Genomic DNA, 18,882 nt, shown 5'->3' with positions numbered 1-18,882 from the left:
GGTTGCAATGGAGTTCTGGGTGGTTGGTAGGATATTTTCAGTGGTTGCTAGGGTGTTTATAGGCGGTTGCTAGGCTGTTCTGGGTGGTTGCTATGGTGTTGCTAGGCGGTTGCTAATGTATTCTTGGTGGTTGCTAGGCGTTTGCAATGGAGTTCTGGGTGGTTGCTGGGATATTTTAAGTGGTTGCTATGGTCTTTTGGGTGGTTGAGGCGGTTGCTAGGGTTTTATGGGTGGTTACTAGGGTGTTCTGGATGGTTGCTAGGTGAGGATATTTTTGGTGGTTGCTAGGCGGTTGCTAGGGTCTTTTGGGTGGTTGCTAGGGTGTTCTGGGTGGTTGCTATGGTGTTATGGATGGTTACTAGGGTGTTCTGGGTGGTTGCTATGGTGTTGCTAGGCGGTTGCTAAGATATTTTGGGTGGTTGCTAGGGTGTTGCTAGGGTGTTTTGGGTGGTTGCTAGGGTGTTGCTAGGTGGTTGCTAGGCGGTTGCTAGGGTGTTTTGGGTGGTTGCTTGGCGGTTGCTAGGGTGTTCTGGGTGGTTGTTATGGTGTTGCTAGGCGGTTGCTTAGGTATTTTGGGTGGTTGCTAGGTGGTTGCTAGGGTGTTCTGGGTGGTTGTTATGGTATTTTGGGTGTTTGCTATGCGGTTGCTAAGGTATTCAGGGCGGTTGATATGGTGTTACTAGGTGGTTTGTAGTTTTCACAGATGGTTACTATGGAGTTTTTATAGAGTTCTGAGCATGATTTAACACTTAACTAATCACTATTACAGTTTTTCTCAGTCGCTTTGGTGCATTTCTCACATCACTATTTACATTTGCACAACAGTTAATGCAGTTCTCAAAACAATTAGTACAAACTGCAAAACATAGTTGATAACCTGCAAAAGCGTGTCACTTGCTCAAAATGGATAGCTCATTCCTCAAAAGCAAGTATTCATGTCAATGAAAGTGTCAGTGTCATCAAGATGAAAAGTCCTGACACCATTGTTTATGAACAAGATAGTCAAATGGCTTTGTCATGTTTTCATTATGACAGTTTACTCTGTAAATGTTTTCCAATGCAAAAAAGTCAGATCTTGGTGACACTACCTGAAAATGCTCAAGACAGCACTATATACTATTTGCACAGCCATTTGAAAAATACAGTAAAGTTACACATTACTGTATTTAGTGAGGTAACTGAGTACAAGACACTGAATATGTATGTTTCACATTTTTACTGCATATGCTCTTTGCAATTCTAATTTGTTCATAGCATTGTGCAAAAGAAAAAATACACCCTTATTTACAACAAACATAAACTCCCTTTGGGTAGAGCTGAGCACAACTGTAAACAATACTGCAGCACATATTGGAACTGAACATACAACATACATAGTACTGTAATCATTCATGCACATCCAGACGTTCCTCTCTGTCTATGCTGAAAGCTGAAATTCACCTGAGAGAAATTTTTCAATTTAGGAGACATTTTCAGAAAAGAAAAAAAAAGATTTAATTATTTTTTTTTTTTTCTTGACAGATTTTGACAACTAGTTCAACATTTTTGTATGTAATGACTCAAGCAATGAAATGAGGACTATTAGTTTTATATGGAATGACTATTCAGCATTCACAAGTATAGTTAATTTTGACTGACATGACATAAGCAAATGATAATGTTATAAAACAGCAGAGAGTTGTATGAAAGCAATTGATACATGTCCAAAAGCATCTGCAATTTGTTGGAAGGAATGAGAAACTGCTACTATGATGAGCACAAATGACTAAATGTTGTGGAGGTTGAACTAACTGTTGTGCAAATGTAAATAGTGATGTGAGAAATGCACCAAAGCGACTGAGAAAAACTGTAGCATGTAGCTATGCACTGCTAGCATGTGTAGCATGCTGTTTGCTAGCATGAGTCAAAAGAGCCAAACCTCATCTCTATAAGATGTTCGGATACAGAGATATAGGTCTTGCAAAACGGTTTGGTTGCTATGGCGCTGCTTTGGAGCTGGGAGCTTTAAACTTAAGAAATTTAAAGTGGTTTGAAGTTTAAAGTAGTTTAAAGTCGTTTGAAGTTTATGATTAGATAGATAGATAGATAGATAGATAGATAGATAGATAGATAGATAGATAGATAGATAGATAGATAGATAGATAGATAGATAGATGATTTAGATAGATTTACATAGAATGCTAGACAGACAGACACACACACACACACACACACACACACACACTAACTCGCTCACACACTCAGAGTTTATGAGTTTAGAGTTTATAAGTGTAACAATTGATGAGTTTATAAGTGTACGAGTTTTTGAGTTTAGAGTTTATAAGTTTAAATGAGTTTACAGTTTATAAGTTTAAATGAGTTTAAGAGTTCAGAGTTTATACATTTATGAGTTTAAGAGTTCATAAGTCTATGAATTCATGAGTTTATAAGTTAATTAGTTTATGAGTGTATGAGTTTAGAGTTTATAAGTTTAAATGAAGTAAATTTAGTAGTTTGAAGTTTAAATTAGTTTAAAGTTTAAATTTAGTTTGAAGTTTAAAGTTTAATTTAGTTTGAAGTTTAATTTAGTTTGAAGTTTAATTTATTTTGATGTAGATAGATGAGTTTATTAGTTTAAATGAGTCTCAATGGCTCATATAGTATAGAACGGCAGTTTGGTTTAGTCTTCAAGGTGTTTAGATTTGAATTTTTGTCGGTTGGTCAGTTTGAAAATGAAAACATTCCACAATGTTAAGTCAATGGGAGTTTTTCCGAGTTTTATCGTCATTTTTAGTAAAACCGTAAGTCCGATCAGTTAGAAAAGATATAGCATACAGAGTCAGAATAGTCTGAAGTAGAGGTCTTCACGGGTCTACTTGGATCCGAAAACCCGAGGTCCGACCCGAGACCCGAGCGGTTTCGGGTCCAAAACTCAGACGAATGTCTCGGACACGGGTCGGGTTCGGTATTAGTGGCCTCGGGTCTCGGGTAATTTAAAATAAATATGCTTATTCCAAATGGACCCGAGAAGACCCAAACTATGTTGGGCATTTAACAAAATTGCATTATTTAAAACAACTCTATGACACCGTTCTCTCACTTTTTCTAAGTGAGAGAGCGAATCCGCGCTTCTACGTGCAATGGGCTATAAGCACGGTTGCCTCCGTATTTATTTACTCAGTTATTAATTTGCTTAGTTATATAATTTATAATTTGAATAAGTGAACAACCCCAATAAACTTGGGGTAATCAGAATTTTTTTTTATTCATTAGGCTACATTATAGATCGGAATTTTCTTCAGGAAACTGGCAGACTTGAATAAATAGCGATAAACGATAAAAATTGCAAAAAAAAATTTAATAATTAATCCAAAGTTTGAACATTTATGAGTAGGCTAAAACATCTTATTTTGAACTTGCGTTGTGTGACTGTTTACAGTAAGCAGACACGTTGCTCAAATAAAGAAAAGTTGCAAAAATAAAGACATATGCCTACATGGTATTTGACCTGCTATGGCGGTTCTAATGCCTTGTTTTTAATCTGGTTTTATCTAAACAACTTTTTAACAACGGGATTGTAGGCTAAATAACAACATTTTAGTAAAAGTCAATGACTGGGAGACTTTGGATATTTTATTGAAAATCTGTTATAGGCTACATTTGAAAAACAGCCATCGGTAGCCTAAATTTTACCCTGTGGTGGTTCTAATGTTAATCATCGTATGGTCCGGTAAATAACATTATGCCAAATTTTATAGGATGTAATGGGTTACCGACCGTGATGTGTGATTGACATTTCAGCACTTCAGAGCATAGGCCTACTTGCGCGTCTATGTTAAGTGCATTTTTGAGAAACGCAGAGCTGCAGGCTGTGCACAATGTAAATGCCGTTTACGTTCGGGTCCAGTCGGGTTCTAAAGGAAATGGCGTCAGGTCGGGTCGGATCCGGGTCTAATTTTATCGGGTCTGTCTCGGGTCGGGTTTTTCTTTAAAAAAAATTAATTTATGCACGTCGGGTTCGGGTAAGTAGTGATTCGGGTCGATTCGGGTCGGGTACAGTTTTTAGGACCCGAGAAGACCTCTAGTCTGAAGGTCTTAGCCGAGTTTGGAGTATGTAGAGTTAAAGCTCTAAATTTTTGTCTCAGAAGAAGAAGAATAAATAGATGGGAAAGTTCGTCGAGACAAACTTTAAGTTGGCTTGAGAAAGTTTGGAGCAGAAAGTTTTTTGCTAGGCGGTTGCTAGGATGTTATGGGTGGTTGCTATGGTGTTCTGGGTGGTTGCTAGGGTGTCCTGGGTGGTTGCTAGGGTCTTTTGGGTGGTTGCTAGGTTGTTCTAGGTGGTTGCTATGTGGTTGCTAGGGTATTATGGGTGGTTGCTAGACGGTTGCTAGGGTGTTCTGGGTGGTTGCTAGGCTGTTTTGGGTGGTTGCTAGGATATTCTGGGTGGTTGCTAGGCGGTTGCTAGGATATTTCTGGTGGTTGCTAGGGTCTTTTGGGTGGTTGCTAGGCGGTTGCTAGGATATTTTGGGTGGTTGCTAGGCGGTTGCTGGGGTGTTCTGGGTGGTTACTATGGTGTTGCTAGGCGGTTGCTAAGGTAATTTGGGTGGTTGCCAGGGTGTTGCTAGGTGGTAGCTAAGGTATTTGGGGTGGTTGCTATGGTGTTGCTAGGCTGTTTTGGGTGGTTGCTAAGGTCTTTTGGTTGGTTGCTAAGCGGTTGCTAGGGTATTTTGGGTGGTTGCTAGGCGGTTGCTAGGGCATTTTGGGTGGTTGCTAGGGTCTTTTGGGTAGTTGCAAGGCTGTTGCTAGGGTATTTTGGGTGGTTGCTAGGCGGTTGCTAGAGTGTTCTGGGTGGTTACTATGGTGTTGCTAGGCGGTTGCTAAGGTAATTTGGGTGGTTGCTAGGCTGTTGCTAGGCGGTTGCTAAGGTATTTTGGGTGGTTACTATGGTGTTGCTAGGCGGTTGCTAAGGTAATTTGGGTGGTTGCTAGGGTGTTGCTAGGCGGTTGCTAAGGTATTTTGGGTGGTTGCTAGGCGGTTGCTATGGTCTTCTGGGTGGTTGAGGCGGTTGCTAGGGTATTTTGGGTGGTTGTTAGGGCATTTTAGGTGGTTGCTAGGGTGTTCTGGGTGGTTGCTAGGGTATTCTGGGTGGTTGTTAGGCAGTTGCTACGGTGTTCTGAGTGGTTGCTATGGTGTTGCTAGGGTGTTCTAAGGTATTATAGGTGGTTGCTAGGGTGTTATGGGTGGTTGTTAGGCAGTTGCTAGGGTGTTCTGAGTGGTTGATATGGTGTTGCTAGGGTGTTCTAAGTTATTCTGGGTGGTTGCTAGGGTGTTCTGAGTGGTTGCTATGGTGTTGCTAGGGTGTTCTAAGGTATTATAGGTGGTTGCTAGGGTGTTATGGGTGGTTGTTAGGCAGTTGCTAGGGTGTTCTGAGTGGTTGATATGGTGTTGCTAGGGTGTTCTAAGTTATTCTGGGTGGTTGCAATGGAGTTCTGGGTGGTTGCTGGGATATTTTAAGTGGTTGCTATGGTCTTTTGGGTGGTTGAGGCGGTTGCTAGGGTTTTATGGGTGGTTACTAGGGTGTTCTGGATGGTTGCTAGGTGAGGATATTTTTGGTGGTTGCTAGGCGGTTGCTAGGGTCTTTTGGGTGGTTGCTAGGGTGTTCTGGGTGGTTGCTATGGTGTTATGGATGGTTACTAGGGTGTTCTGGGTGGTTGCTATGGTGTTGCTAGGCGGTTGCTAAGATATTTTGGGTGGTTGCTAGGGTGTTGCTAGGGTGTTTTGGGTGGTTGCTAGGGTGTTGCTAGGTGGTTGCTAGGCGGTTGCTAGGGTGTTTTGGGTGGTTGCTTGGCGGTTGCTAGGGTGTTCTGGGTGGTTGTTATGGTGTTGCTAGGCGGTTGCTTAGGTATTTTGGGTGGTTGCTAGGTGGTTGCTAGGGTGTTCTGGGTGGTTGTTATGGTATTTTGGGTGTTTGCTATGCGGTTGCTAAGGTATTCAGGGCGGTTGATATGGTGTTACTAGGTGGTTTGTAGTTTTCACAGATGGTTACTATGGAGTTTTTATAGAGTTCTGAGCATGATTTAACACTTAACTAATCACTATTACAGTTTTTCTCAGTCGCTTTGGTGCATTTCTCACATCACTATTTACATTTGCACAACAGTTAATGCAGTTCTCAAAACAATTAGTACAAACTGCAAAACATAGTTGATAACCTGCAAAAGCGTGTCACTTGCTCAAAATGGATAGCTCATTCCTCAAAAGCAAGTATTCATGTCAATGAAAGTGTCAGTGTCATCAAGATGAAAAGTCCTGACACCATTGTTTATGAACAAGATAGTCAAATGGCTTTGTCATGTTTTCATTATGACAGTTTACTCTGTAAATGTTTTCCAATGCAAAAAAGTCAGATCTTGGTGACACTACCTGAAAATGCTCAAGACAGCACTATATACTATTTGCACAGCCATTTGAAAAATACAGTAAAGTTACACATTACTGTATTTAGTGAGGTAACTGAGTACAAGACACTGAATATGTATGTTTCACATTTTTACTGCATATGCTCTTTGCAATTCTAATTTGTTCATAGCATTGTGCAAAAGAAAAAATACACCCTTATTTACAACAAACATAAACTCCCTTTGGGTAGAGCTGAGCACAACTGTAAACAATACTGCAGCACATATTGGAACTGAACATACAACATACATAGTACTGTAATCATTCATGCACATCCAGACGTTCCTCTCTGTCTATGCTGAAAGCTGAAATTCACCTGAGAGAAATTTTTCAATTTAGGAGACATTTTCAGAAAAGAAAAAAAAAGATTTAATTTTTTTTTTTTTTTTCTTGACAGATTTTGACAACTAGTTCAACATTTTTGTATGTAATGACTCAAGCAATGAAATGAGGACTATTAGTTTTATATGGAATGACTATTCAGCATTCACAAGTATAGTTAATTTTGACTGACATGACATAAGCAAATGATAATGTTATAAAACAGCAGAGAGTTGTATGAAAGCAATTGATACATGTCCAAAAGCATCTGCAATTTGTTGGAAGGAATGAGAAACTGCTACTATGATGAGCACAAATGACTAAATGTTGTGGAGGTTGAACTAACTGTTGTGCAAATGTAAATAGTGATGTGAGAAATGCACCAAAGCGACTGAGAAAAACTGTAGCATGTAGCTATGCACTGCTAGCATGTGTAGCATGCTGTTTGCTAGCATGAGTCAAAAGAGCCAAACCTCATCTCTATAAGATGTTCGGATACAGAGATATAGGTCTTGCAAAACGGTTTGGTTGCTATGGCGCTGCTTTGGAGCTGGGAGCTTTAAACTTAAGAAATTTAAAGTGGTTTGAAGTTTAAAGTAGTTTAAAGTCGTTTGAAGTTTATGATTAGATAGATAGATAGATAGATAGATAGATAGATAGATAGATAGATAGATAGATAGATAGATAGATAGATAGATAGATAGATAGATAGATAGATAGATGATTTAGATAGATTTACATAGAATGCTAGACAGACAGACACACACACACACACACACACACACACTAACTCGCTCACACACTCAGAGTTTATGAGTTTAGAGTTTATAAGTGTAACAATTGATGAGTTTATAAGTGTACGAGTTTTTGAGTTTAGAGTTTATAAGTTTAAATGAGTTTACAGTTTATAAGTTTAAATGAGTTTAAGAGTTCAGAGTTTATACATTTATGAGTTTAAGAGTTCATAAGTCTATGAATTCATGAGTTTATAAGTTAATTAGTTTATGAGTGTATGAGTTTAGAGTTTATAAGTTTAAATGAAGTAAATTTAGTAGTTTGAAGTTTAAATTAGTTTAAAGTTTAAATTTAGTTTGAAGTTTAAAGTTTAATTTAGTTTGAAGTTTAATTTAGTTTGAAGTTTAATTTATTTTGATGTAGATAGATGAGTTTATTAGTTTAAATGAGTCTCAATGGCTCATATAGTATAGAACGGCAGTTTGGTTTAGTCTTCAAGGTGTTTAGATTTGAATTTTTGTCGGTTGGTCAGTTTGAAAATGAAAACATTCCACAATGTTAAGTCAATGGGAGTTTTTCCGAGTTTTATCGTCATTTTTAGTAAAACCGTAAGTCCGATCAGTTAGAAAAGATATAGCATACAGAGTCAGAATAGTCTGAAGTAGAGGTCTTCACGGGTCTACTTGGATCCGAAAACCCGAGGTCCGACCCGAGACCCGAGCGGTTTCGGGTCCAAAACTCAGACGAATGTCTCGGACACGGGTCGGGTTCGGTATTAGTGGCCTCGGGTCTCGGGTAATTTAAAATAAATATGCTTATTCCAAATGGACCCGAGAAGACCCAAACTATGTTGGGCATTTAACAAAATTGCATTATTTAAAACAACTCTATGACACCGTTCTCTCACTTTTTCTAAGTGAGAGAGCGAAACCGCGCTTCTACGTGCAATGGGCTATAAGCACGGTTGCCTCCGTATTTATTTACTCAGTTATTAATTTGCTTAGTTATATAATTTATAATTTGAATAAGTGAACAACCCCAATAAACTTGGGGTAATCAGAATTTTTTTTTATTCATTAGGCTACATTATAGATCGGAATTTTCTTCAGGAAACTGGCAGACTTGAATAAATAGCGATAAACGATAAAAATTGCAAAAAAAAATTTAATAATTAATCCAAAGTTTGAACATTTATGAGTAGGCTAAAACATCTTATTTTGAACTTGCGTTGTGTGACTGTTTACAGTAAGCAGACACGTTGCTCAAATAAAGAAAAGTTGCAAAAATAAAGACATATGCCTACATGGTATTTGACCTGCTATGGCGGTTCTAATGCCTTGTTTTTAATCTGGTTTTATCTAAACAACTTTTTAACAACGGGATTGTAGGCTAAATAACAACATTTTAGTAAAAGTCAATGACTGGGAGACTTTGGATATTTTATTGAAAATCTGTTATAGGCTACATTTGAAAAACAGCCATCGGTAGCCTAAATTTTACCCTGTGGTGGTTCTAATGTTAATCATCGTATGGTCCGGTAAATAACATTATGCCAAATTTTATAGGATGTAATGGGTTACCGACCGTGATGTGTGATTGACATTTCAGCACTTCAGAGCATAGGCCTACTTGCGCGTCTATGTTAAGTGCATTTTTGAGAAACGCAGAGCTGCAGGCTGTGCACAATGTAAATGCCGTTTACGTTCGGGTCCAGTCGGGTTCTAAAGGAAATGGCGTCAGGTCGGGTCGGATCCGGGTCTAATTTTATCGGGTCTGTCTCGGGTCGGGTTTTTCTTTAAAAAAAATTAATTTATGCACGTCGGGTTCGGGTAAGTAGTGATTCGGGTCGATTCGGGTCGGGTACAGTTTTTAGGACCCGAGAAGACCTCTAGTCTGAAGGTCTTAGCCGAGTTTGGAGTATGTAGAGTTAAAGCTCTAAATTTTTGTCTCAGAAGAAGAAGAATAAATAGATGGGAAAGTTCGTCGAGACAAACTTTAAGTTGGCTTGAGAAAGTTTGGAGCAGAAAGTTTTTTGCTAGGCGGTTGCTAGGATGTTATGGGTGGTTGCTATGGTGTTCTGGGTGGTTGCTAGGGTGTCCTGGGTGGTTGCTAGGGTCTTTTGGGTGGTTGCTAGGTTGTTCTAGGTGGTTGCTATGTGGTTGCTAGGGTATTATGGGTGGTTGCTAGACGGTTGCTAGGGTGTTCTGGGTGGTTGCTAGGCTGTTTTGGGTGGTTGCTAGGATATTCTGGGTGGTTGCTAGGCGGTTGCTAGGATATTTCTGGTGGTTGCTAGGGTCTTTTGGGTGGTTGCTAGGCGGTTGCTAGGATATTTTGGGTGGTTGCTAGGCGGTTGCTGGGGTGTTCTGGGTGGTTACTATGGTGTTGCTAGGCGGTTGCTAAGGTAATTTGGGTGGTTGCCAGGGTGTTGCTAGGTGGTAGCTAAGGTATTTGGGGTGGTTGCTATGGTGTTGCTAGGCTGTTTTGGGTGGTTGCTAAGGTCTTTTGGTTGGTTGCTAAGCGGTTGCTAGGGTATTTTGGGTGGTTGCTAGGCGGTTGCTAGGGCATTTTGGGTGGTTGCTAGGGTCTTTTGGGTAGTTGCAAGGCTGTTGCTAGGGTATTTTGGGTGGTTGCTAGGCGGTTGCTAGAGTGTTCTGGGTGGTTACTATGGTGTTGCTAGGCGGTTGCTAAGGTAATTTGGGTGGTTGCTAGGCTGTTGCTAGGCGGTTGCTAAGGTATTTTGGGTGGTTACTATGGTGTTGCTAGGCGGTTGCTAAGGTAATTTGGGTGGTTGCTAGGGTGTTGCTAGGCGGTTGCTAAGGTATTTTGGGTGGTTGCTAGGCGGTTGCTATGGTCTTCTGGGTGGTTGAGGCGGTTGCTAGGGTATTTTGGGTGGTTGTTAGGGCATTTTAGGTGGTTGCTAGGGTGTTCTGGGTGGTTGCTAGGGTATTCTGGGTGGTTGTTAGGCAGTTGCTACGGTGTTCTGAGTGGTTGCTATGGTGTTGCTAGGGTGTTCTAAGGTATTATAGGTGGTTGCTAGGGTGTTATGGGTGGTTGTTAGGCAGTTGCTAGGGTGTTCTGAGTGGTTGATATGGTGTTGCTAGGGTGTTCTAAGTTATTCTGGGTGGTTGCTAGGGTGTTCTGGGTGGTTGCTATGGTGTCCTGGGTGGTTGCTAGGTGGTTGCAAAGGTATTTTGGGTGGTTGCTAGGGTGTTCTGGGTGGTTGCTAGGCGGTTGCTAGGGTGTTCTCAGTGGTTGCTATTGTGTTCTAGGCGGTTACACACACACACACACACACACACACACACACACACATTAAATCACATACATATACACACACACACACACACACACACACACTCACACTAACTCGATAACACTTACAGAGTTTATTTGCGTTACAGTTTATAAGTTAAAATGAAGTAAATTTAGTAGTTTGAAGTTTAAATTATCTTAAAGTTTAAAGTAGTTTGAAGTTTAAAATAGTTTGAAGTAGATAGATATATCAACCACCCAAAAGACCATAGCAACCACTGAAAATATCCTAGCAACCACCCAGAACAACATAGCAACCGCCTAGCAACCACCCAGAATACCCTAGCAACCACCTAGCAACACCCTAGCAACCACCCAAAATATCTTAGCAACCGCCTAGCAACCACCCAGAATACCTTAGCAACCGCCTAGCAACCGCCTAGAAACCACCCAAAAGACCCCAGCAACCACTCAAAATACCCTAGCAACCACCCAGAATACCTTAGCAACGCCTAGCAACACCCTAGCAACCACCCAAAACACCCTATTAACCATCCATAACACCATAGCCAACCACCCAGAAGACCCTAGCAACCGCCTTGCAACCACCCAGAACACCCTAGTAATCAACCATAACATCCTAGCAACCACCCAGAACACCCTAACAACCACCCAAAATACCCTAGCAACCGCCTAGCAACCACCCAAAAGTCCATAGCAACAACCTAGCAACACCATAGCAACCACCCAGAACAGCCTAGCAACCGCCTAGCAACACCCTAGCAACCACCCAAAATATCTTAGCAACCGCCTAGCAACACCATAGCAGCACCCTAGCAACCACCCAAAATACCTCAGCAACCGCTAGCAAAACCCTAGCAACCGCCCAAAATATCTTAGCAACCACCTAGCAACACCCTAGCAACCGCCTAGCAACCACCCAAAACCCCCTAGTAACCATGCATAACACCATAGCCAACCACCCAGAACACCCTAGCAACCGCCTAGCAACCACCAAGAACACCCTAGCAACCGCCTAGTAACACCATAGCAACCCCCCAGAAGACCCTAGCAACCGCCTAGCAACCACCCAGAACACCCTAGTAATCAACCATAACATCCCAGCAACCATCCAGAACATCCTAACAACCACCCAAAATACCCTAGCAACCGCCTAGCAACCACCCAAAAGACCATAGCAACCACTGAAAATATCCTAGCAACACCATAGCAACCGCCCAGCAACCACCCAGAATACCTTAGCAACCGCCTAGCAACACCATAGCAACCACCCAGAACAGCCTAGCAACCGCCTAGAAACACCCTAGCAACCACCCAAAAGACCCTAGCAACCACCCAAAATACCCTAGCAACCGCTTTACAACCACCCAGAATACCTTAGCAACCGCCTAGCAACACCATAGCAACCGCCCAGAATACCCTAGCAACCGCCTAGCAACACCCTAGCAACCACCCAAAATACCTTAGCAACCGCCTAGCAACACCCTAGCAACCACCCAAAATACCTAAGCAACTGCCTAGCAACAACATAGCAACCACCCAGAACATCCTAGCAACCACCCAGAATACCCTAGCAACCGCTTAGCAACACCATAGAAACCACCCAGAATACCCTAGCAACCGCCTAGCAACACCATAACGACCACCCATAACATCCTAGCAACTGCCTAGCAAAAAACATTCTGGTCCAAACTTTCTCAAGCCAACTTAAAGTTTGTCTCGACGAACTTTCGCATCTAATTATTATTACTATTATTATCTTAATAATTCTATTATTATTTCTGGTCAAAGGTTTCTCAAAAGTTTTTAAACTATGTTAAATTATAGACTCCATCTGATGATAAATATGTCTAACCAAGTCAAAAATGTGACTGGTCACATCTAAATTTTTTAATTGGCCCAAGTGCAATTCTTGTTGCAATAGTCTGTTAACATTGGCTCAATGAGAAATAATACGTCAGACTAATTGAATGTGACCAGTCACTAGAAATTTTTGACTTGGGGATGTAATTTTTTTTTTACAGTGTAACATAAGAAAGAGTCCACTAGTAATATAGAAAGGTCAAGTTTCGAGTTTTTCTTGGCCAGAAAAAATGTCAGTATGTCAAAAATGGACTTTTGTCAGGATGAAATAACATCTTTAAGGACTCTTTGGCCAGAAATATGTTCAGTAGGTCAAAACCGTACCTATGCATTGTTATAACATTATGTGCTTTGCACAAACGATCTAACGTTGAGCATCATTAAAAAAACATAGGCTATGCACTTCTTGCAATGCATTGCACAAACGATCTAACGTTGTGCAATGAAGAATAACATACAGGTTATGCACTTTTTACATTGCATTAAATTGCACACCAGAACTAACTCATTCCCATGTTGATTAAAGACATAACGTGTGTTGTTGCATTGCATTGCATTGTATTGATCAAATGCAATGCAATGCAATGTATTGCAATGCAATGCAACAACACACGTTATGTCTTTAATCAACATGGGAATGAGTTAGTTCTGGTGTGCATTACAATGCAATGCGAAAAGTGCATATTGTTATTCACTGCACAACGTCAGATCGTTAGTGCAGTGCAATGCCATGCAATGCAATGCAATGCAATGCAATGCAATGCAATGAGAAAAGTACATGTGTTATTTTTCAGTTCACAACGTTAGACCGTTAGTGCAATGCAATGCAATGCAATGCAATGCAACAACACACGTTATGTCTTGAACATTGGAATGATTTAGTTATGGTGTGCAATGCAATGCAGGAAGTGCATAGCCTGGTATTCTTCAATGCACAACGTTAGATCGTTAGTTCAATGCAATGCAATGCAATGCAACAACACACGTTATTTCTTGAACATTGTAATGATTTAGTTATGGTGTGCAATGCACATAATGTTATTACAATGGTGCATGAAGTGCATAGCCTGGTATTCTTCAATGCACAACGCTAGATCGTTAGTGCAATGCAACACAATGCAACCACACACATATCATCTATTTAATGAACATTGCATTGATTTTGTACTGGTGTGCAATGCAATGCGAAAAAAGCATAACCAATATGTTTTATTCTTCAGTGCACAACGTTAGATCGTTTGTTCAATGTAATGCAACAACACACGTTATCTAATGAACACGGGAATGAGTTAGTTCTGGTGTGCAATGCAATGTGAAAAGTGCATATGTTATTCTTCAGTGCACTTTTTGCATTGCATTGCACACCAGATCAAAATTCCCATGTTCATTAAAGAGATAACGTGTGTTGTTGCATTGCACTGCACTGCATTGGATTGCATTGCATTGCATTGCATTGGATTGCATTGCATTGCATTGCATTGCATTGCATTGCATTGGATTGCATTGCATTGCATTGCATTGCATTGCATTGCATTGCATTGCATTGCATTGCTTTTGCACTGCATTGAATTTCATTGCACTAACGATCTAACGTTGTGCACTGAAGAATAACATATAGGTTATGCACTTTTTGCATTGCATTGCACACCAGATCAAAATTCCCATGTTCATTAAAGAGATAACGTGTGTTAGATCATTAACGTTAGATCGTTAATGCAATGCAATGCAATGCAGTGCAAAAGCAATGTAATGCAATGCAATGCAATGCAATGCAATGCAATGCAATGCAATGCAATGCAATTCAATTCAATGCAATCCAATGCAATGCAAAAAGTGCATGACCTATGCAGTGCAATGCAACAACACACGTTATCTCTTTAATGAACATGGGAATTTAGATCTGGTGTGCAATGCAATGCAAAAAGTGCATAACCTATATGTTATTCTTCAGTGCACAACGTTAGATCGTTAGTGCAATGAAATGCAATGCAGTGCAAAAGCAATGCAATGCAATGCAATGCAATGCAATGCAATGCAATGCAATGCAATGCTATGCAATCCAATGCAATGCAATGCAATGCAATGCAATGCAATGCAATGCAATCCAATGCAGTGCAGTGCAATGCAACGCAACAACACACGTTATCTCTTTAATGAACATGGGAATTTTGATCTGGTGTGCAATGCAATGCAAAAAGTGCATAACCTGTATGTTATTCTTCAGTGCAATGCAACAACACACATTATGTCTTTAATCAACATGGGAATGAGTTTGTTCCGGTGTGCAATGCAATGCAATGTAAGAAGTGCATAACCTATTTGTTACTCTTCAGTGCACAACGTTAGATCGTTAGTGCAATACAATGCAACAGCACACTTTATCTCTTCTTTGAACATGGGAATGAGTTAGTTCTGGTGTGCAATTTAATGTAATGTAAAAAGTGCATAACCTGTATGTTATGCTTCAAGTGCACAACGTTAGATCGTTAGTGCAATGCAATGCAAGAAGTGCATAGGCATAGCCTATGTTTCTTTAATTATGCTCAACGTTGGATCGTTTTGTGCAAAGCACATAATGTTATTACAATGGTACGCTTTTGACGTACTGAACATATTTCTGGCCAAAGAGTCCTTAAAGATGTTATTCCATCCTGACAAAAGTCCATTTTTGACATACTGAATTTTTTTCTGGCCAAGGAGTACTCGAAACTTGACCTTTTTATATATACTAGTGGACTCCTTCTTGTGTTACACTAAAAGAAATTCAATTAGTCTGACGTATTTCTCATTGAGCCAATGTTAACAGACTATTGCAACAAGAATCGCACTTGGGCCATTTAAAAAATTTAGATGTGACCCGTCACTAGAAAATTTTGACTTGGAGAGGTTAGACATATTTATCATCAGATGGAGTCTATAATTTTACATAGTTTAAAAACTTTTTAGGGAACCTTTGACCAGAAATAATAATATAATTATTAAGATAATAATAGTAATAATAATTAGATGCGAAAGTTCGTCGAGACAAACTTTAAGTTGGCTTGAGAAAGTTTGGACCAGAATGTTTTTTGCTAGGCAGTTGCTAGGATGTTATGGGTGGTCGTTATGGTGTTGCTAGGCGGTTGCTAGGGTATTCTGGGTGGTTTCTAGGCGGTTGCCTGGGTGTTCTGGGTGGTTGCTATGTTGTTGCTAGGCAGTTGCTAAGGCATTTTGGGCGGTCGCTAGGGTGTTGCTAGGGTGTTCTGGGTTGTTGCTATGGTGTTGCTAGGCGGTTGCTAAGGTACTCTGGGTGGTTGCAAGGCGGTTGCTAGGGTCTTTTGGGTGGTTGCTAGGGTCTTTTGGGTGGTTGCTAGGTGGTTGCTAGGCTGTTCTGGGTGGTTGCTAAGGTGTTGCTAGGTGGTTGCTAAGGTATTCTGGGTGGTTGCTAGGCGGTTGCTATGGTGTTCTGGGTGGTTGCTAGGATATTTTCAGTGGTTGCTATTGTCTTTTGGGTTGTTGAGGCGGTTGCTAGTGTGATCTGGGTGGTTGCTAAGATATTATGGGTGGTTAGCAGGGTCTTTTGGGTGGTTGCTAGGTGGTTGCTAGGGTGTTCTTGGTGGTTGCTAGGCGGTTGCAATGGTGTTCTGGGTGGTTGCTAGGATATTTTCAGTGGTTGCTAGGGTGTTTATAGGCGGTTGCTAGGCTGTTCTGGGTGGTTGCTATGGTGTTGCTAGGCGGTTGCTAATGTATTCTTGGTGGTTGCTAGGCGGTTGCAATGGTGTTCTGGGTGGTTGGTAGGATATTTTCAGTGGTTGCTAGGGTGTATATAGGCGGTTGCTAGGTTGTTCTGGGTGGTTGCTATGGTGTTGCTAGGCGGTTGCTAATGTATTCTTGGTGGTTGCTAAGCGGTTGCAGTGGAGTTCTGGGTGGTTGCTAGGATATTTTCAGTGGTTGCTATGGTCTTTTGGGTGGTTGAGGCGGTTGCTAGGGTATTTTGGGTGGTTGCTAGGGTGTTCTGGGTGGTTGCTAGGATGTTATGGGTGGTTACTAGGGTGTTCTGGATGGTTGCTATGGTGTTGCTAGGCGGTTGCTAAGATATTTTGGGTGGTTGCTAGGGTGTTGCTAGGCGGTTGCTAGGCTGTTCTGGGTGGTTGCTATGGTGTTTCTAGGTGGTTGCTAAGGTATTTTGGGTGGTTGCTAGGCGGTTGCTATGGTGTTCTGGGTGGTTGCTAGGATATTTTCAGTGGTTGCTATGGTCTTTTGGGTGGTTGAGGCGGTTGCTAGTGTGTTCTGGGTGGTTGCTAGGATATTATGGGTGGTTAGCAGGGTCTTTTGGGTGGTTGCTAGGTGGTTGCTAGGGTGTTCTTGGTGGTTGCTAGGCGGTTGCTAGGGTCTTTTGGGTGGTTGCTAGGGTCTTTTGGGTGGTTGCTAGGTGGTTGCTAGGCTGTTCTAGGTGGTTGCTATGGTGTTGCTAGGTGGTTGCTAAGGTATTTTGGGTGGTTGCTAGGCGGTTGCTATGGTGTTCTGGGTGGTTGCTAGGATATTTTCAGTGGTTGCTATTGTCTTTTGGGTTGTTGAGGCGGTTGCTAGTGTGATCTGGGTGGTTGCTAGGATATTATGGGTGGTTAGCAGGGTCTTTTGGGTGGTTGCTAGGTGGTTGCTAGGGTGTTCTTGGTGGTTGCTAGGCGGTTGCAATGGTGTTCCGGGTGGTTGCTAGGATATTTTCAGTGGTTGCTAGGGTGTTTATAGACGGTTGCTAGGCTGTTCTGGGTGGTTGCTATGGTGTTGCTAGGCGGTTGCTAATGTATTCTTGGTGGTTGCTAGGCGGTTGCAATGGAGTTCTGGGTGGTTGCTAGGATATTTTCAGTGGTTGCTATGGTCTTTTGGGTGGTTGAGGCGGTTGCTAGGGTATTTTGGGTGGTTGCTAGGGTGTTCTGGGTGGTTGCTAGGATGTTATGGGTGGTTACTAGGGTGTTCTGGATGGTTGCTAGGCGGTTGCTAGGATATTTTTGGTTGTTGCTAGGCGGTTGCTAGGGTCTTTTGGGTGGTTGCTAGGGTGTTCTGGGTGGTTGCTATGGTGTTATGGATGGTTACTAGGGTGTTCTGGATGGTTGCTATGGTGTTGCTAGGCGGTTGCTAAGATATTTTGGGTGGTTGCTAGGGTGTTCTGGGTGGTTGCTAGGTGGTTGCTAGGGTGTTCTTGGTGGTTGCTAGGCGGTTGCAATGGTGTTCTGGGTGGTTGCTAGGATATTTTCAGTGATTGCTAGGGTGTTTATAGGCGGTTGCTAGGCTGTTCTGGGTGGTTGCTATGGTGTTGCTAGGCGGTTGCTAATGTATTCTTGGTGGTTGCCAGGCGGTTGCAATGGTGTTCTGGGTGGTTGGTAGGATATTTTCAGTGGTTGCTAGGGTGTTTATAGGCGGTTGCTAGGCTGTTCTGGGTGGTTGCTATGGTGTTGCTAGGCGGTTCCTAATGTATTCTTGGTGGTTGCTAGGCGGTTGCAATGGAGTTCTGGGTGGTTGGTAGGATATTTTCAGTGGTTGCTAGGGTGTTTATAGGCGGTTGCTAGGCTGTTCTGGGTGGTTGCTATGGTGTTGCTAGGCGGTTGCTAATGTATTCTTGGTGGTTGCTAGGCGTTTGCAATGGAGTTCTGGGTGGTTGCTGGGATATTTTAAGTGGTTGCTATGGTCTTTTGGGTGGTTGAGGCGGTTGCTAGGGTTTTATGGGTGGTTACTAGGGTGTTCTGGATGGTTGCTAGGTGAGGATATTTTTGGTGGTTGCTAGGCGGTTGCTAGGGTCTTTTGGGTGGTTGCTAGGGTGTTCTGGGTGGTTGCTATGGTGTTATGGATGGTTACTAGGGTGTTCTGGGTGGTTGCTATGGTGTTGCTAGGCGGTTGCTAAGATATTTTGGGTGGTTGCTAGGGTGTTGCTAGGGTGTTTTGGGTGGTTGCTAGGGTGTTGCTAGGTGGTTGCTAGGCGGTTGCTAGGGTGTTTTGGGTGGTCGCTTGGCGGTTGCTAGGGTGTTCTGGGTGGTTGTTATGGTGTTGCTAGGCGGTTGCTTAGGTATTTTGGGTGGTTGCTAGGTGGTTGCTAGGGTGTTCTGGGTGGTTGTTATGGTATTTTGGGTGTTTGCTATGCGGTTGCTAAGGTATTCAGGGCGGTTGATATGGTGTTACTAGGTGGTTTGTAGTTTTCACAGATGGTTACTATGGAGTTTTTATAGAGTTCTGAGCATGATTTAACACTTAACTAATCACTATTACAGTTTTTCTCAG

The sequence above is a fragment of the Leuciscus leuciscus genome (genome assembly GCF_965113295.1).
Source record: "Leuciscus leuciscus genome assembly, chromosome: 22".
NCBI classification, from domain to species: domain Eukaryota; kingdom Metazoa; phylum Chordata; class Actinopteri; order Cypriniformes; family Leuciscidae; genus Leuciscus; species Leuciscus leuciscus.
The sequence above is the reverse complement of the archived record's forward strand: the minus strand, read 5'-3'. Positions refer to the sequence as shown.